We start from the raw sequence: 24,639 nt of genomic DNA, 5'->3' as shown, positions 1-24,639 counted from the left end.
GGCACTATCACAGCACAAGCCTACATTGATGTTTTAAGCACCTTCTTGCTTCCTACTGTTGAAGAGCAATTCGCGGATGGCGACTGCATCTTTCAACACGATCGAGCACCAGTTCATAATGCACGGTCTGTGGCGGAGTGGTTACACGACAATAACATCCCTGTAATCGACTGGCCTGCACAGAGTCCTGACCTGAATCCTATAGAACACCTCTGGGATGTTTTGGAACGCCGACTTCGTGCCAGGCTTCACCGACCAATATCGATACTTCTCCTCAGTGCAGCACTGCGTGAAAAATGGGCTGCCATTCCCCAAGAAACCTTCCAGCAACTGATTGCACGTATGCCTGCGAGAGTGGAAGCTGTCATCAAGGCTAAGGGTGGGCCAACACCATATTGAATTCCAGCATTACCGATGGAGGGCGCCACGAACTTGTAAGTCATTTTCAGCCAGGTGTAAGGATACTTTTGATCACATAGTGTACCTTTGTGTTGTTTCGGTGCTAACAGGGTTTGCGAGTGCAACATTCAGTTCTGCATTGGCTTTGGCAGCTGTCGTCCCCATATTTTTGTCGCAATCCTCTTCATTGGTCGTCTGTCACAATCACTCAGTACACACGTTCATCCGTGTTGTGGCTTCCCGGATGACGTTTTTCCGCTTTCCCTGTATGCGGCATAAATCTTCAATACGGTGCCTTTTGAAACACCTATCACTCCGACTACCTTGTTTAGGGAGGCGCCCACCGCACCAGTACAAAAAGTTTGCCAACGTTCGAACTTGCCAAGCTCCGACATCAAGCACTCACAACCACACAGAACGCTGTTCTAGCCACGACTGACACTTGGAACGTATTGAGGACATTGTACGGGTGCCGTTCGTAGTCAAATACAACAGCCAACGAGCAGACTCTGCTAGAGTCTGCATTTATGTTCAAGCACTCTTTTCTAGCCGTGTTTCCACATTCTTCCAACCCCTGCATAACTGACAAGCAGTGCACAAGGACGAAGTTACAATTCTGAGAAACAATCAGAAAAAGGACTAACGTTATCATGACACTTATGAAATCAGTGAGACAAGTACAAAAACGTACGTGAAACTGATAATCGCACCACAGGAACTTTTAGAAACACCGTATTAAAATTTCCAGAAAAACGTACCCGATGTTCAGCGTCGAACACTTTTCGGCTTAAAGTCTGGGAACTTTTACAAGCGTCTTCATTTGTGCACTCAAAAACAATACGAACAATTATTAATTTAATAAACCACTAGCCAGCCGCGGTGGCCGAGCGGTTCTTGGCGCTTTAGTCCGGAACCACGCGGCTGCTACGGTCGCAGGTTCGAATGCTTCCTCGGGCACGGATGTGTGTGATGTCCTTAGGTTAGTTAGGTTTAAGTAGTTCTAAGACTAGGGGACTCATAACCTCAGATGTTAAGTCCCATAGTGCTTAGAGCCATTTCAAACAATTTTGATAAACCATGAACTAGCGCAAATAAATAATTCGTAGCTCTCAGAGATTAGTAAACGTCTAAGAGCGTACTGTGTGTGTGGCTCGATGGTTGAGTGGCTACATATCAGCCTAATAATCTGTAGTCCCGAAATTAGATACCCATTCGGTCAAATGATTTGTTTCTGTCACTTACCGCTTCTGGCAATGATTTGTTAATGCGAAAATTGCACAGCTGCCCCGTGGTTGGGCGTGCACATTCAGCTGTAGGTCCTGCTATACCTACCAGGTTAAGTCGGTTCCAAAGTCGATGGGAAGCACGGACATATCACATCCAAAAGACCTGAGGCCCACGAGAAAGACACGCGGTGGCGCGTACTTCACAGCACGTGACATTGCACGTCTTAGAGGAGCAGGAGGGTGTTTAACGACCCGTCCACAACGAGATCATTATAGACGGATCTCAGGCTCGGATTAGGGAAGAATGAAGAAGGAAAGCGGCCGTCCCCTTTCAAAGGAACCATCCCGGTTTTTGTCTTAAGCAATTTAGGAATATCACGGGAAAACTAAATAAGGATTGTCGGACGCGAGTTTGAACCGTCGTCCTTCCGAATGCGAGTCCAGTGTGCTAACCACTGCGTTACACCGGTCGGTACATGTCTTAGAGTACCAGCAGCCGTCTCAGGCGGGGAGCAAGTAACTATTTCAGACGAGTTTTATAATTTTTTACTGTCTCTTTCAACGCATGCAACCTCTCGATAGCACCTTTAGTGGGAGCCTTTTCAATTACCTATTGATTTACCGTGGGCCCTGCACGGATCCGAGCATTCACGAAGTGTGGCGGATAAGCCGAGTAGTATGAAGACGCAAGTTCGTTGTGGGGCCCGTATTTCTCTTGGGCCCCGGTAGGCCCATACCGACGAAGCAATTAGACACCTCTGATTGGTGGTGAAATCGCATGGCTTCACAATGTATGCAGACCATCAGCCACTGAATATTTTTCTTAGATGTATTTTTGGTGCTGATTTCAGGTAAAACACATAATGTTCAGTCACGTGCAGTCGTGACACAAAATGCGAATTTCTGTGAGGTATACAAATGTAGCTGTTTAATCGTTATAATAACGCCACTACTGCTTTTGTGAAGGTTTGTAAAGTGACATGATACAAAAATATGTTTTATTTTTGATGTCGTAATGTCGAGGTCTATATGTTTGTTTTACATATCATTTTCCACTTATTCTTCAGCAGCGAATTTCATGGCTTCAAGACGTCATATTCGCTGACTCCTTCTGCCACATCTATGCTAAGCTTGTAGTGAAAAAGCAGCAGCGGATAATCTCAGACTCTGATAAAAAAGTATATTTATTATACTCTGGTATAAAGGTTGAGAATCAGGGCAAGCCATCTCAGATTGAGTGCATTCAAGTCGCGAGGAAGAACTCCGTGTGTGGACCAAGCATAAGATGAACTCTGTCAGTTTTGGGGTGCTTACGGTATTGAGTGCCGAGTATTACTTTTGTTCATGTACCATACGAGGACTCAACTGTAAATCCAGAAAGGAAACCTGTTATCCAAGTGTGGTGTCGCCGCCAGACACCACACTTGTTAGGTGGTAGCTTTAAATCGGCCGCGGTCCATTAGTACATGTCGGACCTGCGTGTCGCCACTTTCAGTGATAGCAGACCGAGCGCCACCACACGGCAGGTCTAGAGAGACGCACTAGCACTCGCCCAGTTGTACTGACGACGTAGCTAGCGATGCACACTGACGAAGCCTCGCTCATTTGCAGAGCAGATAGTTAGAATAGCCTTCAGCTAAGTCAATGGCTACGACCTAGCAAGGCGCCATTAGTAACATTGCATGTATCTAAAGAGTCTCACTTGTATCGCCACAATCTCCAGATGTACCACAAGGATGGATTAAAGTTAAGTATTCCAGCAGCTACGTACTTTTCTTTATACCATTTATTACGTATCCTGTTTCAGACCTCACGCCATCCTGCTTTAGCTTAGCGCGTGCCTTTCGGCTTCCTCTCATTGTGTCTAGGCTGTCTTGTCTAGACACAACACCAAGCAATAAACCTCCGTTGCGTCCTGTGCCTCGTGGAACTGATATTCTTGTATCTCTGTCGCCTGATGGTCTTGATGGCGTGTTTCGACTTTCTGAGAACGAGACCCACGACATTTCTGATGGAGATTACGAAGGACTGCCGTAAGCCACAATAATTTTCTCAATCCGAATTGAAGGATTCGACCAGTGATCAGTCACTTCTAAAACATGCTGCAATGCTGCACACCTGTTAGCCTCTAGACTGCAGGAAAAAACTTGTCAGCATCTGAAATTTTTTTCCTCTTGGATCAGTAATAGACAAAAAAAATTAATGCAAGTGTTTGAAATTTTGAACGACGCAGAAGATTGAAGACTCTTCACTAATTCTTCAAAAATAAGTATCAAAGCTGTTCTTCTACACTATGGGAACAAATGTGATTCCATACCTGCTGGATATTCAAAAGATCTGAAACAGATTCAGCCTTTTTCTCTGGGAAAGCTGTATTATAAAGAAGATTGGAGACTCTTCATTAATTCTTCAAAAATAATTCTCAAAGCCGTTCTTCTACACTGTGGGAACAAATGTGATTCCATACCAATATGCAGGGAGTTGAAAGTTGCCTCCGTGATTCTTATTCAACAGGTTGGCTATTCCACGTACACCTGCTTCCTATGGGTAAGGGGCAGTCGTAAAAAATACAGGGATTTGTATAGGGAAATATGGCCTATTAGATCACCGAAAATTGGAGAGAAAGACGTATTATTTTCTTTGTTCGGCCCAAAACTTCTGCTTTCACTTCACATTAAACATTCGTGTGGACTATATGCGGGAAATTGAAAGTTGCCCCCGTGATTCTTACTCAACAAAGTGGCTATTCCAAGTACACCTGCTTCCTATGGGTATGGGGCGATCGTAAAAAATACAGGGATTCGTATCAGGAAATATGGCCTACTAGATCACCGAAAATTGGAGGGAAGACGTATTATTCTTTTCTTTATATATACTAAGATGGTATCTGTTCTTTCGGACATGCCCGAAAGAACAGATATCAGCGGTGACCATGCAGCTCGTTAGAATGAAATTACAATGAAATGAACACCCTTAGCTGCTTACAAGCGTTGACATACGTCAACGGGGACAGATGAAAATGTGTGCCCCGACCGGGACCCGAACCCGGGATCTCCTGCTTACATAGCAGACGCTCTCTCCATCTGAGCCACCAAGGACACAGAGGATAGCGCGACTGCAGGGATTTACCTCTGGCACGCCTCCCGCGAAACCCACATAATGGGCGGGGGCACTATGAATGTAGTGCGGGACAATACGTTGAGGTGGGTTTCGCGGGAGGCGTGCCAGAGATAAATCCCTGAAGCGCGCTATCCTCTGTCTCCTCGGTGGCTCAGTTGGATAGAGCGTCTGCCATGTAAGCACGAGATCCTGGGTCCGGGTCCCTGTCGGGCCACACATTTTCATCTGTCCCCTTTGACGTATGTCAACGCCTGTAAGCAGCTGAGGGTGTTCATTTCATTGTAATTTCATTCTTTTCTCTGTTCGGCCTAAAAGAACTTCTGCTTCCACGTCACATAAAACTTGACATTATGAAACAATTTATTAAAGCACAGTTTTTTTACGTGTGGGTCTTCCACAACTGTTCTGTAACGTGTTCATGGTAAACAAATCCGCCACAGCAGTAAAATGCTTTTATTGACAGCAGTCTTGCACGACAGAAATCGCTATACACTACTACGGTTTCGAGGTCTTAACCCCTTCACCAGCTATATCTGAAATCTAGCAGTAGTAGGACGTCATGCCCATTTGTTTACCATGAACAATTTATTAAAGCCCTGTCAAAAGGCGGTGACTATTTCAAGTGAGTTACCTCGGCTTCAGACGCTGAGATGAAAGAACGGGTTTTCATCGGCTCTGACGTTTGGTAACTAATGAAAGACGAATCATGTGAGGATAAAACAAATTAAATTTAAATATCTCCTCGGTTATCTTTTAAACACGGTGTTAACGAGTATCTTGACGACTTAAAAGACCTTGATTACAAGACTGTAATAAAAGACATGCTGGATACCTTCAAAGTATCGGACGTCCCAATGAGCTTGAAGCGGCACTTTTTGGACTACGTCGTCATCTCCCAGAAAATTTAGGTTCTGTGAGTGAGGAACAGGGAGAAAGGTACCATCAAGACACTGAACAAATGGAACGGAAGTACCGTACCAGGATCGCCGTGATGCTTGACGGCTGACTAACGGCTGCTGCACACACAGTGTCCTCAGGCAGTGCACAGAAGATAACGCAACGGAGATTTGACGGAAAAAAGAAGAGACATTAACAACGAATCCTTTGACTGCGCAGTCACAAGTTCAATCTTTAGCAAGACTGTTTTGAAAGTGTTGTGTTTACAGTTATGAGAGAAAAACAGTAGCTGCTAACGACTCACTATGTGCATCAGGGGTGCAACAGAAAATGAGTGTCCGGGAGATGCAGAAATCAAACTTCTGTGGAATAGATGCATTACACTTCACAAAATGGATATCGTCGACATTCAAAAAAATGTTCAAAACTGATAATTAACTTTCACCATGTACACCGAATAAAAATGGTTTGCCACAACGGTCACAAAGGTTCGCAATATCAAGAGCGAAGGTGAAATCGTTGGGAGTTACAAACCTTGCAGGTCACTGTTAGGTATACAATCTTAAAGAACGCTTATAGTATCGTATTGGTGTAAGGGACGATGAGAACTGTTCGAATGTGATGGCATGCAACCGAATCCGAAACAATCTGTCTTGGAGCTTGTCGTGAAACTGATTATCCTTTAAGGCGTAGCTACACATAGTGCGATAATATGTTTTACATGCATGGGAAAAACAAACATCCATAGGCTGAATTTGTCAAGTGGTTCTCCAGATGGTATGAATTGCAATGTCACACACTTTTCAGGAAGGATGGTTTGCTCTAAAAGAGTGTGATTTTTGTGCACAGACTAGGAATCGCAAAAGCAAGTCATTTCGACTGCTTTTGGTCAAAAGTAGTGCTCATACTATAGTTGTACTCCTCCTACGCCCATTTTCCCACTCTTGGTTGCTGTGACGTAAATATTCCCTACTGCCCTTGCAATATCACGTACACGAGAAAGAACTGTAGGGGAGCACCTCCAACTTCTCGTAGCACAATAAACAAGTTTCTAGCCAATTTACCATCCAGATTAACAATCGGTATAATTTTATGCAAATGCGTTAAGCTATTGATGTTAGTTAATCTCGTTACAGGTTTCCTGGTACCTATAATTTCCAGTATTCCTTTCATATGCATGTCCTCTTCAAATTCATATTGGTCGGGGTTGAGAACAAATTCCTTACTGAATGATAGGATAAGTTTGTTTAACTCATCCAGATATTTTCAGGCCGATGCTGTGCATCGTTAAGTTGACGCCTTGTCTGAAATTTCGTTATCTTAGGTCTTTCAGTTCTGCAGCACTGTTTCAAGTCATCTAAAGAGCCACTGCTTCCCTTAAAATCACTGTAATCTACGTCCCACCCAATTTGATGTGCATAACGTAGTAATCACTATCAAATGCACATCCTATAAATTGTATCGAGCATCCTTGAAACGGACAAAAACCAGTTTTTGTAACAAGTATGCCTTGTCCTCTTTTGAAAACCCTTAGTTTTTATTATTCACTACACGATCATATTGCTGCGGACGTATTCTAAATCTGTTGATAATCGTTTTTTTACTACGTTGCGGATGATATTTCATGTACGTAATAATGTTCAGTACCCGCTCCTTGGACAAAAATTGTTCTTTACTACGTTTCACTGGAGACTGGATTTGCTGCTCCTTTTCCAACAAGAATGATGAACTACATGGGTCGACACCAGTTTCAATATCGCTTTCACTTGTTAAACATTGATAAACACGTATCGCCATCATTGTACTCCTTACGTACATCTACTGCACAGTCGAGCGTATACGACATCGCACATTTCACTGGCTCATCTTGCAGAAACGGTAATATTTCATCTGCCACTTCTCTCTCACTCTGCGAAATTCCTTGGCTGTCTTTCTGACGAAATGTCAACTTCGCAAATTCCGTGTCAGCGGCAGTCAGTAGCGAGCCAGCGGGTGTGTTGAACCTTCCATCGAGCTACAGACCCCCTTGAAGATGTCTCCCGCAGACGGGGACGAAACGTTGGGAATTGAGACAAAATTCATCAACCGACCACGGCATAATAGCCCGGATAATCATTATGGACATGACATTTCCGGCCGTGAAAGTCTACATTTTAGTACTAGCAGTAGTACTGTTGTGAGTTAATCGTCGACTAAGCATTTCAACTACAATCCGTAGCCTCATGCTGTGCTCACCATTGGGTACCTCCGGCTGCCATTTGCAGCCAATATTGTGGTTGCTTGGTAGACAATACGTGGTGCATCGAATCTACATCTACATTTATACTCCGCAAGCCACCCAACGGTGTGTGGTGGAGGGCACTTTACGTGCCACTGTCATTACCTCCCTATTCTGTTCCAGTCGCGTATGGTTCGCGGGAAGAACGACTGTCTGAAAGCCTCTGTGCGCGCTCGAATCTCTCTAATTTTACATTCGTGATCTCCTCGAGCGGTATAAGTAGGGGGAAGCAATATATTCGATACCTCATCCAGAAACGCACCCTCTCGAAACCTGGCGAGCAAGCTACACCGCGATGCAGAGCGCCTCTCTTGCAGAGTCTGCCACTTGAGTTTGCTAAACATCTCCGTAACGCTATCACGGTTACCAAATAATGTGCATAACGTAGTAGATCACTATCAAATGCACATCCTATAGCCCGCATCCCGTGGTCGTGCTGTAGCGTTCTCGCTTCCCACGCCCGGGTTCCCGGGTTCGATTCCCGGCGGGGTCAGGGATTTTCTCTGCCTCGTGATGGCTGGGTGTTGTGTGCTGTCCTTAGGTTAGTTAGGTTTAATTAGTTCTGAGTTCTAGGCGACTGATGACCTCTGCAGTTGAGTCGCATAGTGCTCAGAGCCATTTTGCACATCCTATAAATTGTATCGAGCATCCTTGAAACGGACAAAAACCAGTTTTTGTAACAAGTGTGCCTGTCCTCATCATCATTTCATCCCCCCTGTCGACGCGCAAGTCGCCCAATGTGGCGTCGAACTCAATAAGACCTGCAGTTGACGGCCGAACTTTCCGCCTGGGAACTGCCGGCCACTGACGCCATACGCTCATTTCGATACCCTCCTACTCCTCAGCTTGTGAGAAGACAAGTTTGGCAAAGGAAAATGTCGAGCACAAAGCTGCATAGCTGAGAATGCTGGAAGCACTATGCGATCTTCAAGCAGTTACAAGAGCTGTGTCACGACAACTGAACACTTCATCGTCCACTGTTCGAATAGTGCTGCGAACAATTTTGAGATGGTACCCCTGGCACAGTTCCAGACTGTCGTGGATGCAGATGGTCTTCACACTAAGCAACGTTTGTAACTTAGAATGTAAACACGGTATGCTGTTAACAAATATTACTCTCTTAAGTGTAAACTAAAATGTATTTACTTAATTGGTTTATTCCATAGTTTTCTTTCGAAAGTCCTCACAGATGTTTCAACAAAGTTTCAATGTTTTACGATCTTTCGTTTTTCAAGAGGGCCTTCTCAAGTAGCGAGAGCTTAATTCTAACCACCCTATACTTCAACACACGACCGTCCTCACAAATTCTCATGACTGTGTGTCTTCCCAAATTGTTTAAAGTTTCGCAGCAAACTGTAGGTCCCCCTATAATTTAGTGGGTAATTCACTTCAAAGGTCGGAGGAACGCAACGGCATATCACCTGGTAAATACCATGCCTGGTAAAGCACTGTAGTGTTCAAGCTTACAGAAAATAAAAAGACTAAATTCGGGCAACAGGGCATTTTTCGCCAAAAATGTGCACCACATCAAATGCGCTAAAACCAAAGGTCTACTATTTGTCGAGCAGTACTTGGAGATGTCTATCAGGGAAGTTGTCACTAATCAGTTTTGATAGTTCTCAAATACAAAACATTCCATCGTTGCTATTTGAGCATTATATAGAATAAAATATTGTTATGAAGATTTCTGCGTCACATTTTAACGAAGCCCCTCCAGCCCTTAACATTTATTATCACACAAGCTGCTACGCCCCCTCCTCCTCTTATACAGCACTCTGTCTTCAGGCCACATGGCCCATCGGGACCATCCGACCGCCGTGTCATCCACAGCTGAGGATGCGGATAGAAGGGGTGTGTGGTCAGCACACCGCTCTCCCGGTCGTGACGATGGTTTTCTTTGACCGGAGCCGCTACTATTCGGTCGAATAGCTCCTCAGTTGGCATCACGAGGCTGAGTGCACCCCGAAAAATGGCAACAGCCCATGGCGGCCCGGATGGTCACCCATCCAAGTGCCGGCCACGCCAGACAGCGTCTAACTTCGGTGATCTGACAGGAACCGGTGTATCCACTGCGGCAAGGCCGTTACCCTCCTTCTCTTACACCACGAAGTAATTGGCATTTGATTGTTGGCGTGCTGACACCAATGTTTTCTGATAGTCTGCATATCCAGTTATGCTGGTCACTGATGCGGTAATATAGGGATCGTGTCAAGGTGGCAGGGGTGAAATACAGGGAGCAAAAGGCTATTTACAATTTCTACAGAAACCAGATGGCAGTTATAAGAGTCGAGGGATATGAAAGGGAAGCAGTCGTTGGGAAGGATTCTCTCAGAGACAGCAAAAGACTTGGAAGAGCAGTTGAACGGAATGGACAGTGTCTTGAAAGGAGGATATAAGATGAACATCAACAAAAGCAAACGAGGATAATGGAATGTATTCGAACTAAATCGGGTGATGCTGAGGGAATTAGATTAGCAAATGAGACACTTAACGTAGTAAAGGAGTTTTGCTATTTGGGGAGCAAAATAACCGATGATGGTCGAAGTAGAGAGGATATAAAATGTAGACTGGCAATGGCAAGGCAAGCGTTTCTAATGAAGAGAAATTTGTTAACATCGAGTGTAGGTTTAAGTGTCAGGAAGTTGTTTCTGAAAGTATTTGTATGGAGTGTGGCCATGTATGGAAGTGAAACATGGACGATAAATAGTTTGGACAAGAAGAGAATAGAAGCTATCGAAATGTGGTGCTACAGAAGAATGCTGAAGATTAGATGGGTAGATCACATAACTAATGAGGAGGTATTGAATAGGATTGGGGAGAAGAGAAGTTTGTGGCACAACTTGACTAGAAGGGGTCGATTGGTAGGACATGTTCTGAGGCATCAAGGGATCACCAATTTAGTATTGGAGGGAAGCGTGGAGGGTAAAAATCGTAGAGGGAGACCAAGAGACGGATACACTAAGCATATTCATATTACTGGGAGATGAAGAAGCTTGCAAAGGATAGAGTAGCATGGAGAGCTGCATCAAACCAGTCTCAGGACTGAAGACCACAACAACAACAATCCAGTTGTGCTGGCCACTGATGCGGTAATATAGGGATCGTGTCAACCGCTTCCGCATCAACTACTGCCTGAAGATGGCGCACTGAAGCGCCGAAACTAGTTGCAAAAAAAAAAAAAAAAAAAAAAAAAAAAAAAAAAAAAAAAAAAAAAAAAAACATAATGACGGATGTAGGCGTTTCATTTTCTCATAGTCGTTTTTAAATTAGTTATACAGAAGTAACCATTAATTCTGGAAAGGGTAAATAACTTACAGAAATTTTTAATACAGCACTGAATGCAATATGTCTGCAAGTTTTATTCCAGCCTAACACTGTTAGTTCCCGCCTAACACTGTTTGGTGGCTTGCGCGAATGAGCTATACCAACAGTCATCGCAGTCATCATAGAGTCGTATAACGGTGCAGCGTGTGCGCAGTGCTGGTTATGATTTCATGAGTCGAAATACGCTACTACCATCAGAGACAATTCAGGACTAAATATTGCAAGCCACCACCTCAAAAACAAACTGTTATTAATTGCCAGAATCGTTTCACCGAAACTGGCTGTGTACCACATAGAACGCTAGGTCAGGGTAGGCCAGCAGTCTCTGATGCAGCAATTTTGGGTTCGGCAATCTTACATTCGTAGTTTGGGTAAATCAAAGAGAAGTGCCTAATGTTACAGCGTGGAATATATTACGGAAATGCCTGTCAACCCTACAAACTGGAATGTTGCAAGCTTCGAGAGAAAGTGACAAAGAAAAACAGGAGTGTTTTGTGTAGAAATGTTTAACAAAATGCAAACTGAAGACTATTTTCTTAGTAAAATTGTGTTCCATGGCAAAGCCACCTTCCATATCTGCGGTAAAGTGAATCGGTATAATTTTCGGATATGGGGCGAGCAGAAATCACGTCTCGTAATCCAATACGTACGGGACTCGCCTCAGGTAAATATTTTTTGCGCTGTAATCTGTATCAAGGTTCGGTCCTTTCCTTTTTTCCGAGTCTACTATAACTGGTATATCATATCTGGACATGCTTAAACATTATACATATAATGCCTCAATTACAACAGGATATGGCACCAAATTCATTTTCTAGCAAGATTGCGCGACGCCACATTATCATTGTGAAGCTGTCGCTTATATCTGTAGGAATGTGCCGATTTGGCTTCCATGTGGTGGAACGATATTGTTGGTTGGTTGATTTGAGGGGAGGGGACCAAACAGCGAGGTCATCGGTCCCATCCAATTAGGGAAGGATGGAGAAGGAAGTCGGCCGTGCCCTTTCAAAGAAACCATCCCGGCATTAGCGACAATACCCTGCCCACCACGATCACCTGATTTAACCCCAATGGAATTCATTGTATAGGGTTACATTAAAGACAGAGTGTTTGTTCCTCTGCTTCCGGAAAACGCTGACAAGCTGCGACAGTGGAAAACACTAGTAGTTGCCACCATACGTCAAGACCTGCTTCATAGGATTAGGCGGGTAACTGACTGGAGATGTTAACATTTGTCGTGTTACGAAAGGTCGCCACACTGTAGATTCGTAGATAAAATTTATAGATATACTGCATTCATGGCTGTATCGAACATTTCTGTAAATTATTTAGCTTTTTTACAATTAAAGGTTACTTTTGTATAACTAATTTGTAAACACCCTGTATGTAACGGATAAGGAGCGAAAAGGGTCATAAAGGCATTCTCTGCGCTCGTAGGTGGCACACCGCGCCTCGTACACGTCCACCGCGGCGCCCGGGAGTCACGGCACCAAGTCACGGCACCTGAAGATGGGCGTACAAGAGGCCGAAACCGGTCGTGTGATAATAAAAGAACTTTACAACTGTAGCAGTATTTTCAGCCTCTGGTATAATGCTCAGTTGCTGATGTTCCTCCAACAGGACACTGATTTTAATTGATGAAAGGAGAAAATATAAAAATACAGGGCAAATGAATCAGTTGAAAGGGAATACAGACGTCTAAAAAATGAGACTGACAGAATGAGCAAAACGGCTAACAAGAGACCACACGGCAATCGGATTTTTGCATTTCTTTGTGTTTGTGGTACGTGAAGTTCAGAACTCAAATATTAATATTCCGAAGAAATTCGAAGCAAGTCTCGGAAATTGTCGAGGAAATCCAGTTAGAAGTTTTCCGACCCTCTTTAAAATGCTAAAGTAAGATCATTTGTACAAGCAGCATGGATCTGTGGTAGACTGCTCACCTAACATGTGAGGGACATGAGTTCGATTTTCATTGGATTAAAATTTTTAAACAAAAGTACATGCTCTATGAGCGTTTCTGTGAAGCATACAGTACATATAGATAGAAAAAATCGGTGGTGTTAGAGAGTGACAATTGCTGGCTCGAATCTCGTTACGATCATTATTTTTTCCGTTTTTTCCGCGTAGTTCGAATACGTAAGTCATTTAAATATAAAATTTATCAAATGTATACTAATTAACATATGCCTAATAGTTATTTCTATGAAAATTAATTTGTAACTGCATACTGCAGATACAAATCCAGTTTTCATGCGAATTTAAATTCTTAATTATCGAACAATTATCTTTTATGAAAGATTTTTTTATCAAGACAGTTAATCAAGATTATTTGATTTTAAGAATTTAGAAATTAATTTTTGTTCCCTCTTTATGTATTTTACATTGCACGGCATTGCACGTATAACATGCACCTTTGCTTAAAAAGCTCAATCACTTAGGAATCGAGAACATGTCCCCCAAGTGTTTGCCGAGAACTCTACCACAGAAGCACCCTGCTAATGAATCAAACGACCTTACTTTAGCGTACTAAAGAGAGTCGGAAAACTTCAAAGAGGATTTTCAAGCGATTTTTTAGAGTTACATCGAACTGCTTTGGGATATTTATATTAGATTTCTGAACTTCGCGTACCATAAATATAAAAAATACAAAAATCCAATTTGGTCTAAATGTAAGCAGGGACAGCTAGAGGAAGCTAGGAGAAAGATTGATACTACCTGCAGGAAAATTAAAGAGGCGTTTGGAGAAAAGAGAAGTAGCAGTATGAATATCAAGAGCTAAGACTGAAAAGCAGTACTGCGTAAAGAAGGAAAAGATGAAAGATGTAAGGAATACATAGCGAGGCTATGCAGGGGAAATTAACTTATGCAATATCATAGAAAGGGAACAGGATTTATTTTTTTTTTTGATTTGTGGTAAGGTCCTATGGGACCAAACTGCTGAGGTCATTGGTCTCTAAGCCTACACAGTACTTAATCTAACTTAAACTAACTTACGCTAAGTACAACACACGCATCCCCGCCCGAGGGATGCCTCGAACCTCCAACGGGGGGAGCCGCGCGACCCGTGACAAGGCGCCCCAGACAACGCGGCTACCGCGCGGGGCTGGGAACAGGAAGTAGATGATTATGAGATGGCAGATACAATAATGCGCAGAGAATTTGACAGAGCACTGAAAGATCTCAGTCGTAACATGTACCCTGGAGTAGTCAACATTCCCTCAGAGCTGTTGATATCCTTGGTAGTGCCGTCCTTGACAAAACTATTCCACCTGTTGTGCAAAGATGGATGAAACAGTCTTCAACAAGAATGTAATAATTCCATTTCCAAAGAAGGCAGGTGCTGACAGGTGTGAATACTGCCGAATTATCAGTTTACTAAATCATGGTTGCAAAATATTTGCACGAACTATTTACAGGAGAGTGGAAAGACTGGTAAAGGCGAGCTCGGAGAAGATCAGCTTGGGTTCTGGAAAAATGTAGGATTACGCGAGGTAATACTGATCCTGTAACTTACAACAGAAGACAGGCTTAAAATGGCAAGTCTACCTTCATAGCTTTTATAGATTTCTCTAAATCTTTTGACATTGTTGACTGAAATACACTACATGAAATTACAGAGGAAACAGCTCTTAATTTAGGAAGCGACAGATTATTTACAGCTTGTACAGAAACTAGACGGCAGTTACATCTACATCTACATTGTTACTCCGTAATCCATCATATGGCGCTTTGCGGAGGATAGCGAATACCACTACTAGTCATTTCCTTTCCTGTTACTCTCGCAAACAGAGCGAGGGACAAACACCTATCTATATTCCTCCGTATGAGCCCTAATTTCTAGTATATTATCTTGGTGGACCTTACGTGCAATGTATGTTGGAGGCAGTAGAATCGTTCTGCAGTCAGCTTGAAATACTGGTTCTCTACATTTTCTCAGTAGCGATCCTAGAAAAGAATGTCGCCTTCCCTCCAGGAATTCCCATTGGAGTTCTCGAAGCATGTCCGTAACACTTCTGTATTGTTCGACCCTACCAGTAACAAATCTAGCAGTCCGCTTTTGAATTGCTTCGATGTCTCCCTTTAATCCGAACTAGTACGGGTCCCAAACACTCCAGCAGTACTCAAGGATAGATCTCACCAGCATCCTGTATGCAGTCTCCTTTACAGATGAACCACACTTTGCCAGCTGCTGTGGCCGAGCGGCTCTAGGCGCTTCAGTCCGGAACCGCGCTACTGCGGTCGCTGCTACGGTCGCAGGTTCGAATCCTGACTCGAGCATGAATGTGTGTGATGTCCTAAAGTTAGTTAGGTTTAAGTAGTTCTAAGTCTAGGGGACTGAGGACCACACATGTTAAGTCCCATAGTGCTTAGAGGCATTTGAACCATTCTGAATTTGAACAACACTTTCCCAGAATTCTCCCAATAAACCGAAGTCGACCTTTCGCCTTTCCCACCACAATCCTCACATGCTCATTCCTTTTCATACCACTTTGCAACGTTACGCCCCGATATTTAAACGACGTGTCAGTGTCAAGCAGGAACTGCTAATGCTGTACCCGAACATTACTGGTTTGTTTTTCCTACTCATCCGCATTAACTTACATTTTCCTGCATTTAGAGCTAGGGGTCGAAGGGTATGAAAGAGAAGCAGTAGTTGAGAAGGAAGTGAGACAAAGTTATAACCTATTTGTGACTATTGTACACTGGCCAAGTGGCAAAGGAAACTAAAGAAAAATTGGCAAATGAATTAAAAGTTCAGGGAGAAGACATAAAAAATTAGAGTTTTTCCGATGATACTGTAATCCTGTCAGACACAGCAAAGAACTTGGAAGAGCAGTTGAGCAGAATAAATGGTGTCTTAAAAGGAGGATATAAGAGGAACATAAACAAAAGCAAAACAATAGTAATGAAATGTAGTCAAATTAAATCAGGCGATGCTGAGCAATTACATTAAGAAATGAAATACCAAAATTAGTAGTTGAGTTTTGCTATTTGGTAGGAAAATAACTGCAATAGTCGAAGTAGAGAGCATGTAAATTACAGACTGGCTGTAGCAAGTTAAGGATTTCTAAAAAAGAGGAATTTATTAAATATATAGGTTTAAATGTTAGGAAATAGTTACTGAAGGTATTTAACTGGAGCGTAGTACTGAAGTGAAACGTGGACAATAAGCAGTATAGACAAGACAACAATAGAAGCTTTTGGAATGTGGTGCCACAGAAGAACGCTGAATGAGGAGTTAGTTGAGTGTTACACCTGGAGGATTGTGTACCACGAACACACGATGGAATATGCACTAGAAACCGCTGTAAGCAGTTTCTGGAATTTTCTGTTATTGTTGTCTGAGACATTAATTGTGTTATGTGCAGTGTTTATAAATACAACGAGTTCTAGATATTTAAGTGCTGTGTAATTTGTTACAAGTATTTTGAGAATATTGTTAATTCTTTAGTTACAGTGTTTTATGGTGAGTAAAATCCTATATACCGGGTGATGAAAAAGTCAGTATAAATTTGAAAACTTAATAAACCACGGAATAATGTAGATAGAGAGGTAAAACTTGACACACATGCTTGGAATGACATGGGGTTTTATTAGAACCACAAAAAAAAGTATTGCTAGACGCATGAAAGATGTCTTGAGCGCGTCGTTTGGTGATGATTGTGTGCTCAGCCGCCACTTTCGTCATGCTTGGCCTCCCAGGTCCCCAGACCTCAGTCCGTGCGATTATTGGCTTTGGGGTTACCTGAAGTCGCAAGTGTATCGTGATCGACCGACATCTCTAGGGATGCTGAAAGACAACATCCGACGCCAATGCCTCACCATAACTCCGGACATGCTTTACAGTGCTGTTCACAACATTATTCCTCGACTACAGCTATTATTGAGGAATGATGGTGGACATATTGAGCATTTCCTGTAAAGAACATCATCTTTGCTTTGTATTACTTTGTTATGCTAATTATTGCTATTCTGATCAGATGAAGCGCCATCTGTCGGACATTTTTTGTATGTTTGTATTTTTTGGTTCTGAAAAAATCCCATGTCATTTCAAGCATGTGTGTCAATTTGTACCTCTCTATCTACATTATTCCGTGATATATTCAGTTTTCGAATTTATACTGACTTTCTGATCACCTGGTATTTCTAAAACTAGTTATGTAACGTGTGAACGATTAAGCTATTCTTCGTCGGTCATGCACCGTCTTGTGCGTTGACAGAGAATAAGGTGGAACATCTGATATTTCAAAATGAACTGAATTTCTTTAATGTTTTAACAATTTACACTGTCTTGAAAAGGGAAATTTCAAAATGTTTTTAATTTGTAATTAGTTGTTGATAATAGTATGAGGTGCATTCAAGTTCTAAGGCCTCCGATTTTTTTTTCTAATTAACTACTCACCCGAAATTGATGAAACTGGCGTTACTTCTCGACGTAATCGCCCTGCAGACGTACACAATTTTCACAACGCTGACGCCATGATTCCATGGCAGAGGGGAAGGCTTCTTTAGGAGTCTGTTTTGACCACTGGAAAATCGCTGAGGCAATAGCAGCACAGCTGGAGAATGTGCGGCCACGGAGAATGTCTTTCATTGTTGGAAAAAGTCAAAAGTCACTAGGAGCCAGGTCAGGTGAGTAGGGAGCATGAGGAATCACTTCAAAGTTGTTATCACGAAGAAACTGTTGCGTAGCGTTAGCTCGATGTGCGGGTGCACAGCACACGCGCAGCCCTTCCCGGACGTTTTTGTTGCAGTGCAGGAAGGAATTTGTTCTTCAAAACATTTTCGTAGGATGCACCTGTTACCGTAGTGCCCTTTGGAACACAATAGGTAAGGATTACGCTCTCGCTGTCCCAGAACATGGACACCATCATTTTTTCAGCACTGGCGGTTACCCGAAATTTTTTTGGTGGCGGTGAATCTGTGTGCTTCCATTGAGCTGACTGGTGCTTTGTTTCTGGAGTGAAAAATGGCATCCACGTCTCATCCATTGTCACAACCGACGAAAAGGAAGTCCCATTCATGCTGTCGTTGCGCGTCAACATTGCTTGGCAACATGCCACACGGGCAGCCATGTGGTCGTCCGTCAGCATTCGTGGCACCCACCTGGGTGACACTTCTCGCATTTTCAGGTCGTCACGCAGGATTGTGTGCACAGAACGCACAGAAATGCCAACTCTGGAGGCGATCTGTTCAACAGTTATTCGGCGATCCCCCAAAACAATTCTCTCCACTTTCTCGATTGTGTCGTCAGACCGGCTTGTGCGAGCCTGAGGTTGTTTCGGTTTGTTGTCACACAATGTTCTGCCTTCATTAAACTGTCGCACCCACGAACGCACTTTCGACACATCCATAACTCCATCAACACATGTCTTCTTCAACTGTTGATGAATTTCAATTGGTTTCACACGACACAAATTCAGAAAACGAATGATTGCACGCTGTTCAAGTAAGGAAAAGTCGCCATTTTAAGTATTTAAAACAGCTCTCATTCTCGCCGCTGGCGGTAAAATTCCATCTGCCGTACGGTGCTGCCATCTCTGGGACGTATTGACAATGAACGCGGCCTCATTTTAAAACAATGCGCATGTTTGTATCTCTTTCCAGTCTGGAGAAAAAAAATCGGAGACCTTAGAACTTGAATGCACCTCGTAGGTCAATAATGTAACGGTTGGACTACTAAATACCGTATTGACAGGATTTTCTCGTTTGCAACCCTTTTCAATTTCAGTAGAATATTTGTTCCTGGGTACATGAGCATGTTTTACCTTGGAACAATTTTTCACATTTGGAAAAACCTTACTTTTCCATAGTAATTTTTGAAATTTCAGAGAAAAATTGCAGCACACATTAACTGACAGCTGTTTTTTCAAGAGAAGATAATATATTAAACTTCTATCATAGAGCTGGCTGGAGGCGAAAGTCTCAAAAAGGAACAACTCTCTCCCCTGCTGAACAGAATTGGGGAGAAAAATTTATGCCACAATTTGACTAAAAGAAGGGATCGATTGACAGGCCACATTCTGGAACAACAAGGAATCATCAGTTTAGTATTGGTGGCAAGTGGGGGGGGGGGAGGGGGGGTAGTTTAAAATTCTAGAGGGAGATAAGTAGATGAATATAGAAAGCTAGTTCAAACGGATATCGGTTGCAGTAGTTATTCGAAGATGAAGAGATTTACACAGGATAAAGTAGCCTGGAGAGCTGTGTCAAGCCTGTCTCTGGACAGAGGACCACAATAAAAACAGTCTGACGAAAGAGTAACCTTGGTGACTGTTATTGATATTTCGCAATATCCGCAGTATTTATCACGGCCATTAGTTTGACGTGACAGTCACACATCATCATCAGTCTCTGTACCCGCCCTCTGCCGAGATTAGGAGCCAAATCATGAATGCGTCGTAGACATCGTCCGCAGTTTTGACTGCTTGAAATGCCATTTGGCAACCGTGACCTCGAAGGCACGTATGTTCCTTGTACGATAAATGAATTTAGATTATAGCTTTTTTGCACGCGTTACGTCTGTAGTGACCTCGATGTTGAGGGCGTTAAACTTATTCTTTTTCCCCCTTCTTTATATGCGTCTTGAAGGCTGTTCGTACGCAGTCTGAGTAAATGAAATATATGCGTGAAACGTCGAGGAAGCAGCGGTGTCGCTGTGAATATCAACTTGTTTAAATACTGTAAGTCATTCGTGCTATTAGTATTTCTAAAAAGTTTTGCAATAACACATTAGCTACGCAAGTAATAAAAATACGACCTTCTCATAAATTTCAGGATAATAGTGCTTACGGGAAGTTTGCTGACAACCGTGGCCTCGAAGGCACGCGTCTTCCTCGTACGGTAAATGAATTTAGGTTATACTTTTTTTACACGCATTACGTCTGTGGTGACCTCTATGTTGAGAGCGTTAAACTTATTCTTTGTCCCCTTTTTTTACATGCTTCTTGAAGGCTGTTCGTTGTCAACATTGAAACCCAGAATCTCGAAAAGCTCTCGATCAGTTTACTTCAAATCCTTACACGATGTTCTAAAAAACACTCGGATGGACATAGGCAATATTTTTAATCCATACACATAATAAAAGTGAATGTATGTATGTGTGCATGTTCCACATCGCTTCCTAAACCACTGGACCGATTTCAACCAAACTTGGCACTCATATCTCTTACTGTCGGGCAACAATCGCTGTGTGGGTAATAACCATACACCTATTAAAGTTTAGGAGTCATGACGCCATAAACAATGAGACGCGTGAAAAACAATCCTATCGTGCATTACGTTTAAATTTATTACTTCTGTGGTACAAATTCTATTCGCAATCAAATTCGCAGACTGTTTCCACATATGCCGCTAGATGCACATACAAAATTGTATCATGGTACCACACATATTTCAAGAGGTATGACGTCGTAAACGACGGCATGCGTGAAAAGCTGCCGCATTGTGCATGACGTTTAAATTTATTACTTCTTTGCAACTAAATTCTATTCCCAACGCATTTTGGAAACAGTATTCACGTATGCCGCTGGACGTACCCAAAAAATTGTATCATTGTGCATCCTGTATACTAACGGTCCCAACCGGTTTACCCTTTCATTTAAGCGACTTCAGTTCCCAATCAAGGTTTCATTTGCAATAACAATAAACCCGACTCAAGGTTACAAAGAAGGGGAAGATGAGATGGCCAGTGAGGGGGAAGGGGGGGGGCAGGGTAGGGGAGGAAATGGACATAGGGGGGGGGGGCGGAGGGAAGAAAGAGGAGGGCAGAATGAGATGGACATACAGGGTGGTCCATGGATCGTGACCGGGCAAATTATCTGACGAAATAACCACCAAAAAAAAAAAAAAAAAAAAAAAATATATATATATATATATATACAAAGCCGGAGACTTGTCTAGCTTGAAGGGGGAAACCAGATGGCGCTATGGTTGGTCCGCTAGATGGCGCTGCCGTATGTCAAACGGATATCAACTGCGATTTTTTAAATAGGAACCCTCATTTTTATTACATATTCCTGTAGTACGTAAAGAAATATGAACGTTTTATTTGGACCACTATTTTCGCTTTGTGATAGATGGCGCTGTAATAGTCACAAACATATGGCTCACAATTTTAGACGAACAGTTGGTAACAAGTAGGTTTTTTTAACTAAAATACAGACAGTAGATACGTTTGAACATTTTATTTCGGTTGTTCCAGTGTTTGTGAACTTATCATTTATGAGAACGCATGCTGTTACAGCGTTATTACCTGTAAATACCACATTAATGCAATAAATGCTCAAAATGATGTCCGTCAACCTCAATACGTGTAACGACATTCTTCTCAACAGCGAGAAGTTCGCCTTCCGTAATTTTCGCACATGCATTGACAATGCGCTGACGCATGTTGTCAGGCAGTGTCGGTAGATCACGATAGTAAATATCCTTCAACTTTCCTCACAGAAAGAAATTCGGGGACATCAGATACGGTGAACGTGCGGGCCATGGTATGGTGCTTCGACAACCAATCCACCTGTCATGAAATACGCTATTCAATACCGCTTCAACCGCACGCGAACTATGTGCCGGACATCCATCATGTTGGAAGTACATCGCCATTCTGTCATGCGGTGAAACATCTTGTAGTAACATCGGTAGAACATTACGTAGGAAATCAGCATACACTGCGTCATTTAAATTGCCATCGATAAAATGGGGGCCAATTATCCTTCCTCCCATAATGCCGCACCGTACATTAACCCCTCCAAGGTCGCTGATGCTCCACTTGTCGCAGCCATCGTGGATTTTCCGTTGCCCAGTAATGCATATTATGCCGGTTTACGTTACCGCTGTTGGTGAAGACACTTCGTCGCTAAATAGCACGCGTGCAAAAAATCTGTCATCGTCCCGTAATTTCTCTTGTGCCCAGTGGCAGAACAGTACACGACGTTCAAAGTCGTCGCCATGCAATTCCTGGTGCACAGAAATATGGTACGGGTGCAATCGATGTTGATGTAGCATTCTCAACACCGACGTTTTTGAGATTCCCGATTCTCGCGCAATTTGTCTGCTACTGATGTGCGGATTAGCCGTGACAGCAGCTAAAACACCTACTTTTTAAAAAAAAAAATCTTTATTCAATACCATTACAATTATACAAATATAACCCACTACCTTAATTCATTAGTGGGTCCTAACAATGATACATTTACATTAAATTTTGCAGCTTAGTGTACTGTTAGTGTGTGAGCTACAGTTAATGTTAGTAACAATGGGCAACTAATGTCTACTTGTACTATTTATACCTAATTACTATTACTAATTTAATTATATATGTATTCTGCAGCGTCACATTGTGCCAGTGAAGAAGATATAAACCTACTTTTTCACGCCCTGCTCTTCGAGCTAATCCCGAAGAGCATGCCCCTGGCACTGGGCGGGCCTCGATGTTAATTCGCTGCAGTCTCTATCTTAATTTTCTATAACTAAGTCCTACAAACTAACCTATCCTACGTCATGTCCGGTGTGTGTGTCGCAATTAGTAGTTGTTCCCCACTCCCCCTAGTCCTGCTCGTGGCGGATCCCAACTTAGATGTAGTCGGCCAGTCCACGCACAGGCGGTATGGGAATAGGGCTCTTTGACACAATTGGTGGTTATTGTCGCTTATTGTTTACTGTATCTCTCCTAAATAGTCAATTAAAACTTTTCGAGATACCTCGTTTGCCAAGGTGTTTAGAGTCTGAAAAGTCTCCTCTCTTCTAAGTAGTTGGTGTGTGTCACGGTTGCGTAGTCTGTCTCGCAGTGTGTTGGCGATATCATTGAAGAGGGGACACTCGTAAACTACATGCTCAGGCGTGCCTTCCGGATCGCCACAGTCGCACGCTGTTGTTGCCCTTTTCCCAAATCGACATAGATAAGTCGGGTAGGTCCATGGCCAGTGAGAAAGTGGATCAACCCTCGCGTGGGCTCGAAGTACTTCATTCCAAGTCGTTCCCTCACATCGGGTAAGAACTGGAAGGTTCTTCGTCCAGTCTCTTCTGCCTCCCAAGTCTCCTGCCAAAGCTCCTCCCCTCTTTTCCTTATCTCTCTTTTATCCCCCACTCTGGTACCCATGATATCAGCAATCTTCTCATAGTTTCCCTTCTTGGCCCAATACCAAGCCGCCTGTTCTCTTATCTTTATGTCCAGGGGGCAGAGCCCCATTATGACTAATAGGGCCCCCCTGGAGATGTTCTATAGGCACCCACGGATCTTAATACCATGCTTCTCTGTACCCTTCTCACTGCCATGGCGGGCACTACCCTCGTGAGCCTGTGCGCCCAGACTCCCGAGCCATAGCCCGCAACTGAGGTTAAGATACTATTATGATATAGTCTAATTAGGTGTGGAGGAAGATGGAATCTTTTGTGACCTATGGAGATTAGGTTATTTAATATCTGAAGGGCTCTCTGAGTGACAGTTTCAATGTGCTTTCCGAAGCTCCACCTCTCCTCAATGATAACTCCCAGGTAACGTGTCTCTCGTCGTCGGAGAACTGGTGATCCGTCTATTCTGACAGTCGGGTTTCTAATAAGATTTCCTTTTAGTAGTAAGTAGGTGGATTTACTGGGTGAGATCGTCATTTTAGTCGCGTGGCACCACTGTTGGAGTTTGTCTAATGCTGTCTCTATTTTTGGTTCAATGTCTTCGCGGCTACGGCCGCCAACCAACAGGAGGAGGTCATCCGCGTAGGCTATCACCTCTAGCACCTCATCGCTCTGTTGTAATTTATCTAATAAAGGCTCCATATGGATGTCCCAGAAAAGGGGGCCCAAGACGGAACCTTGGGGACATCCTTTGGTAATTATCTTTCTGATTCTTTCGCTAGATAATGATAACCATACCTCCAGATCGTTACAATAGCTCCTCAGGCAACCATATAGAGGCCCTGGACACTCTTTCTCTCGCAAGCAAGAGAAGAGCGAAGGCCACCAAAGGTTGTCGAAGGCGCCACTGATATCAACCATGATGCCAACCACGTATTTGTGTGGGGTCGAGCCACAGACCTCGGCCGCCAGGGCGATTGCATCAGATGCTGACCGCCCCGGCCTGAACCCGAAATGCCTGTCGCTCACCCCACACAACACTCGATGTGCCGTCAACCTGTCAGCCAGCAATTTCTCTAGTATTTTGCCAAATATATCTAACAGGCAAATCGGCCTGTAAGATTTTACTTCCGCAGGGTCCTTGTCCGGTCCTTTCTTTATAATAATTACATTTGCCGTTTTCCATCTCTTTGGGAATTTTCCCTGTCTGAGGCATTCGTTATGTAAGTGTGTTAGTGGCGCAGTCAGCTGAGGCGCCAGAAACTGCACCACCTCCGCCACAATGCCGTCCGGCCCCGGTGCTTTTCCTTTTTTCAATGA

At 43.2% G+C, this 24,639-nt stretch overlaps 1 protein-coding gene and 2 long non-coding RNA genes across 4 annotated transcripts in view; 2 read left to right on the top strand and 1 right to left on the bottom strand.

The window, feature by feature from the left end:
* LOC126415423 (S-adenosylmethionine synthase) overlaps positions 1-24,639 on the top strand; it is a 274,910-nt gene that overhangs the window by 132,091 nt on the left and 118,180 nt on the right. The window lies entirely within an intron of this gene.
* LOC126415459 (uncharacterized) overlaps positions 1-24,639 on the bottom strand; it is a 148,279-nt gene that overhangs the window by 37,028 nt on the left and 86,612 nt on the right. The gene's annotated exons all lie outside the window — the stretch shown is intronic.
* LOC126415475 (uncharacterized) overlaps positions 19,829-24,639 on the top strand; it is a 29,511-nt gene continuing 24,700 nt past the window's right edge. Inside the window, exons 1-2 of the long non-coding RNA XR_007575391.1 lie at positions 19,829-19,931; positions 20,026-20,091. This is a non-coding gene — a long non-coding RNA (uncharacterized LOC126415475). The remainder of the gene's footprint in view (positions 19,932-20,025; positions 20,092-24,639) is intronic.

This window comes from Schistocerca serialis, chromosome 1, assembly GCF_023864345.2.
Source record: "Schistocerca serialis cubense isolate TAMUIC-IGC-003099 chromosome 1, iqSchSeri2.2, whole genome shotgun sequence".
Lineage (NCBI taxonomy): Eukaryota > Metazoa > Arthropoda > Insecta > Orthoptera > Acrididae > Schistocerca > Schistocerca serialis.
This window is presented reverse-complemented; position numbering and strand designations above follow the sequence as displayed.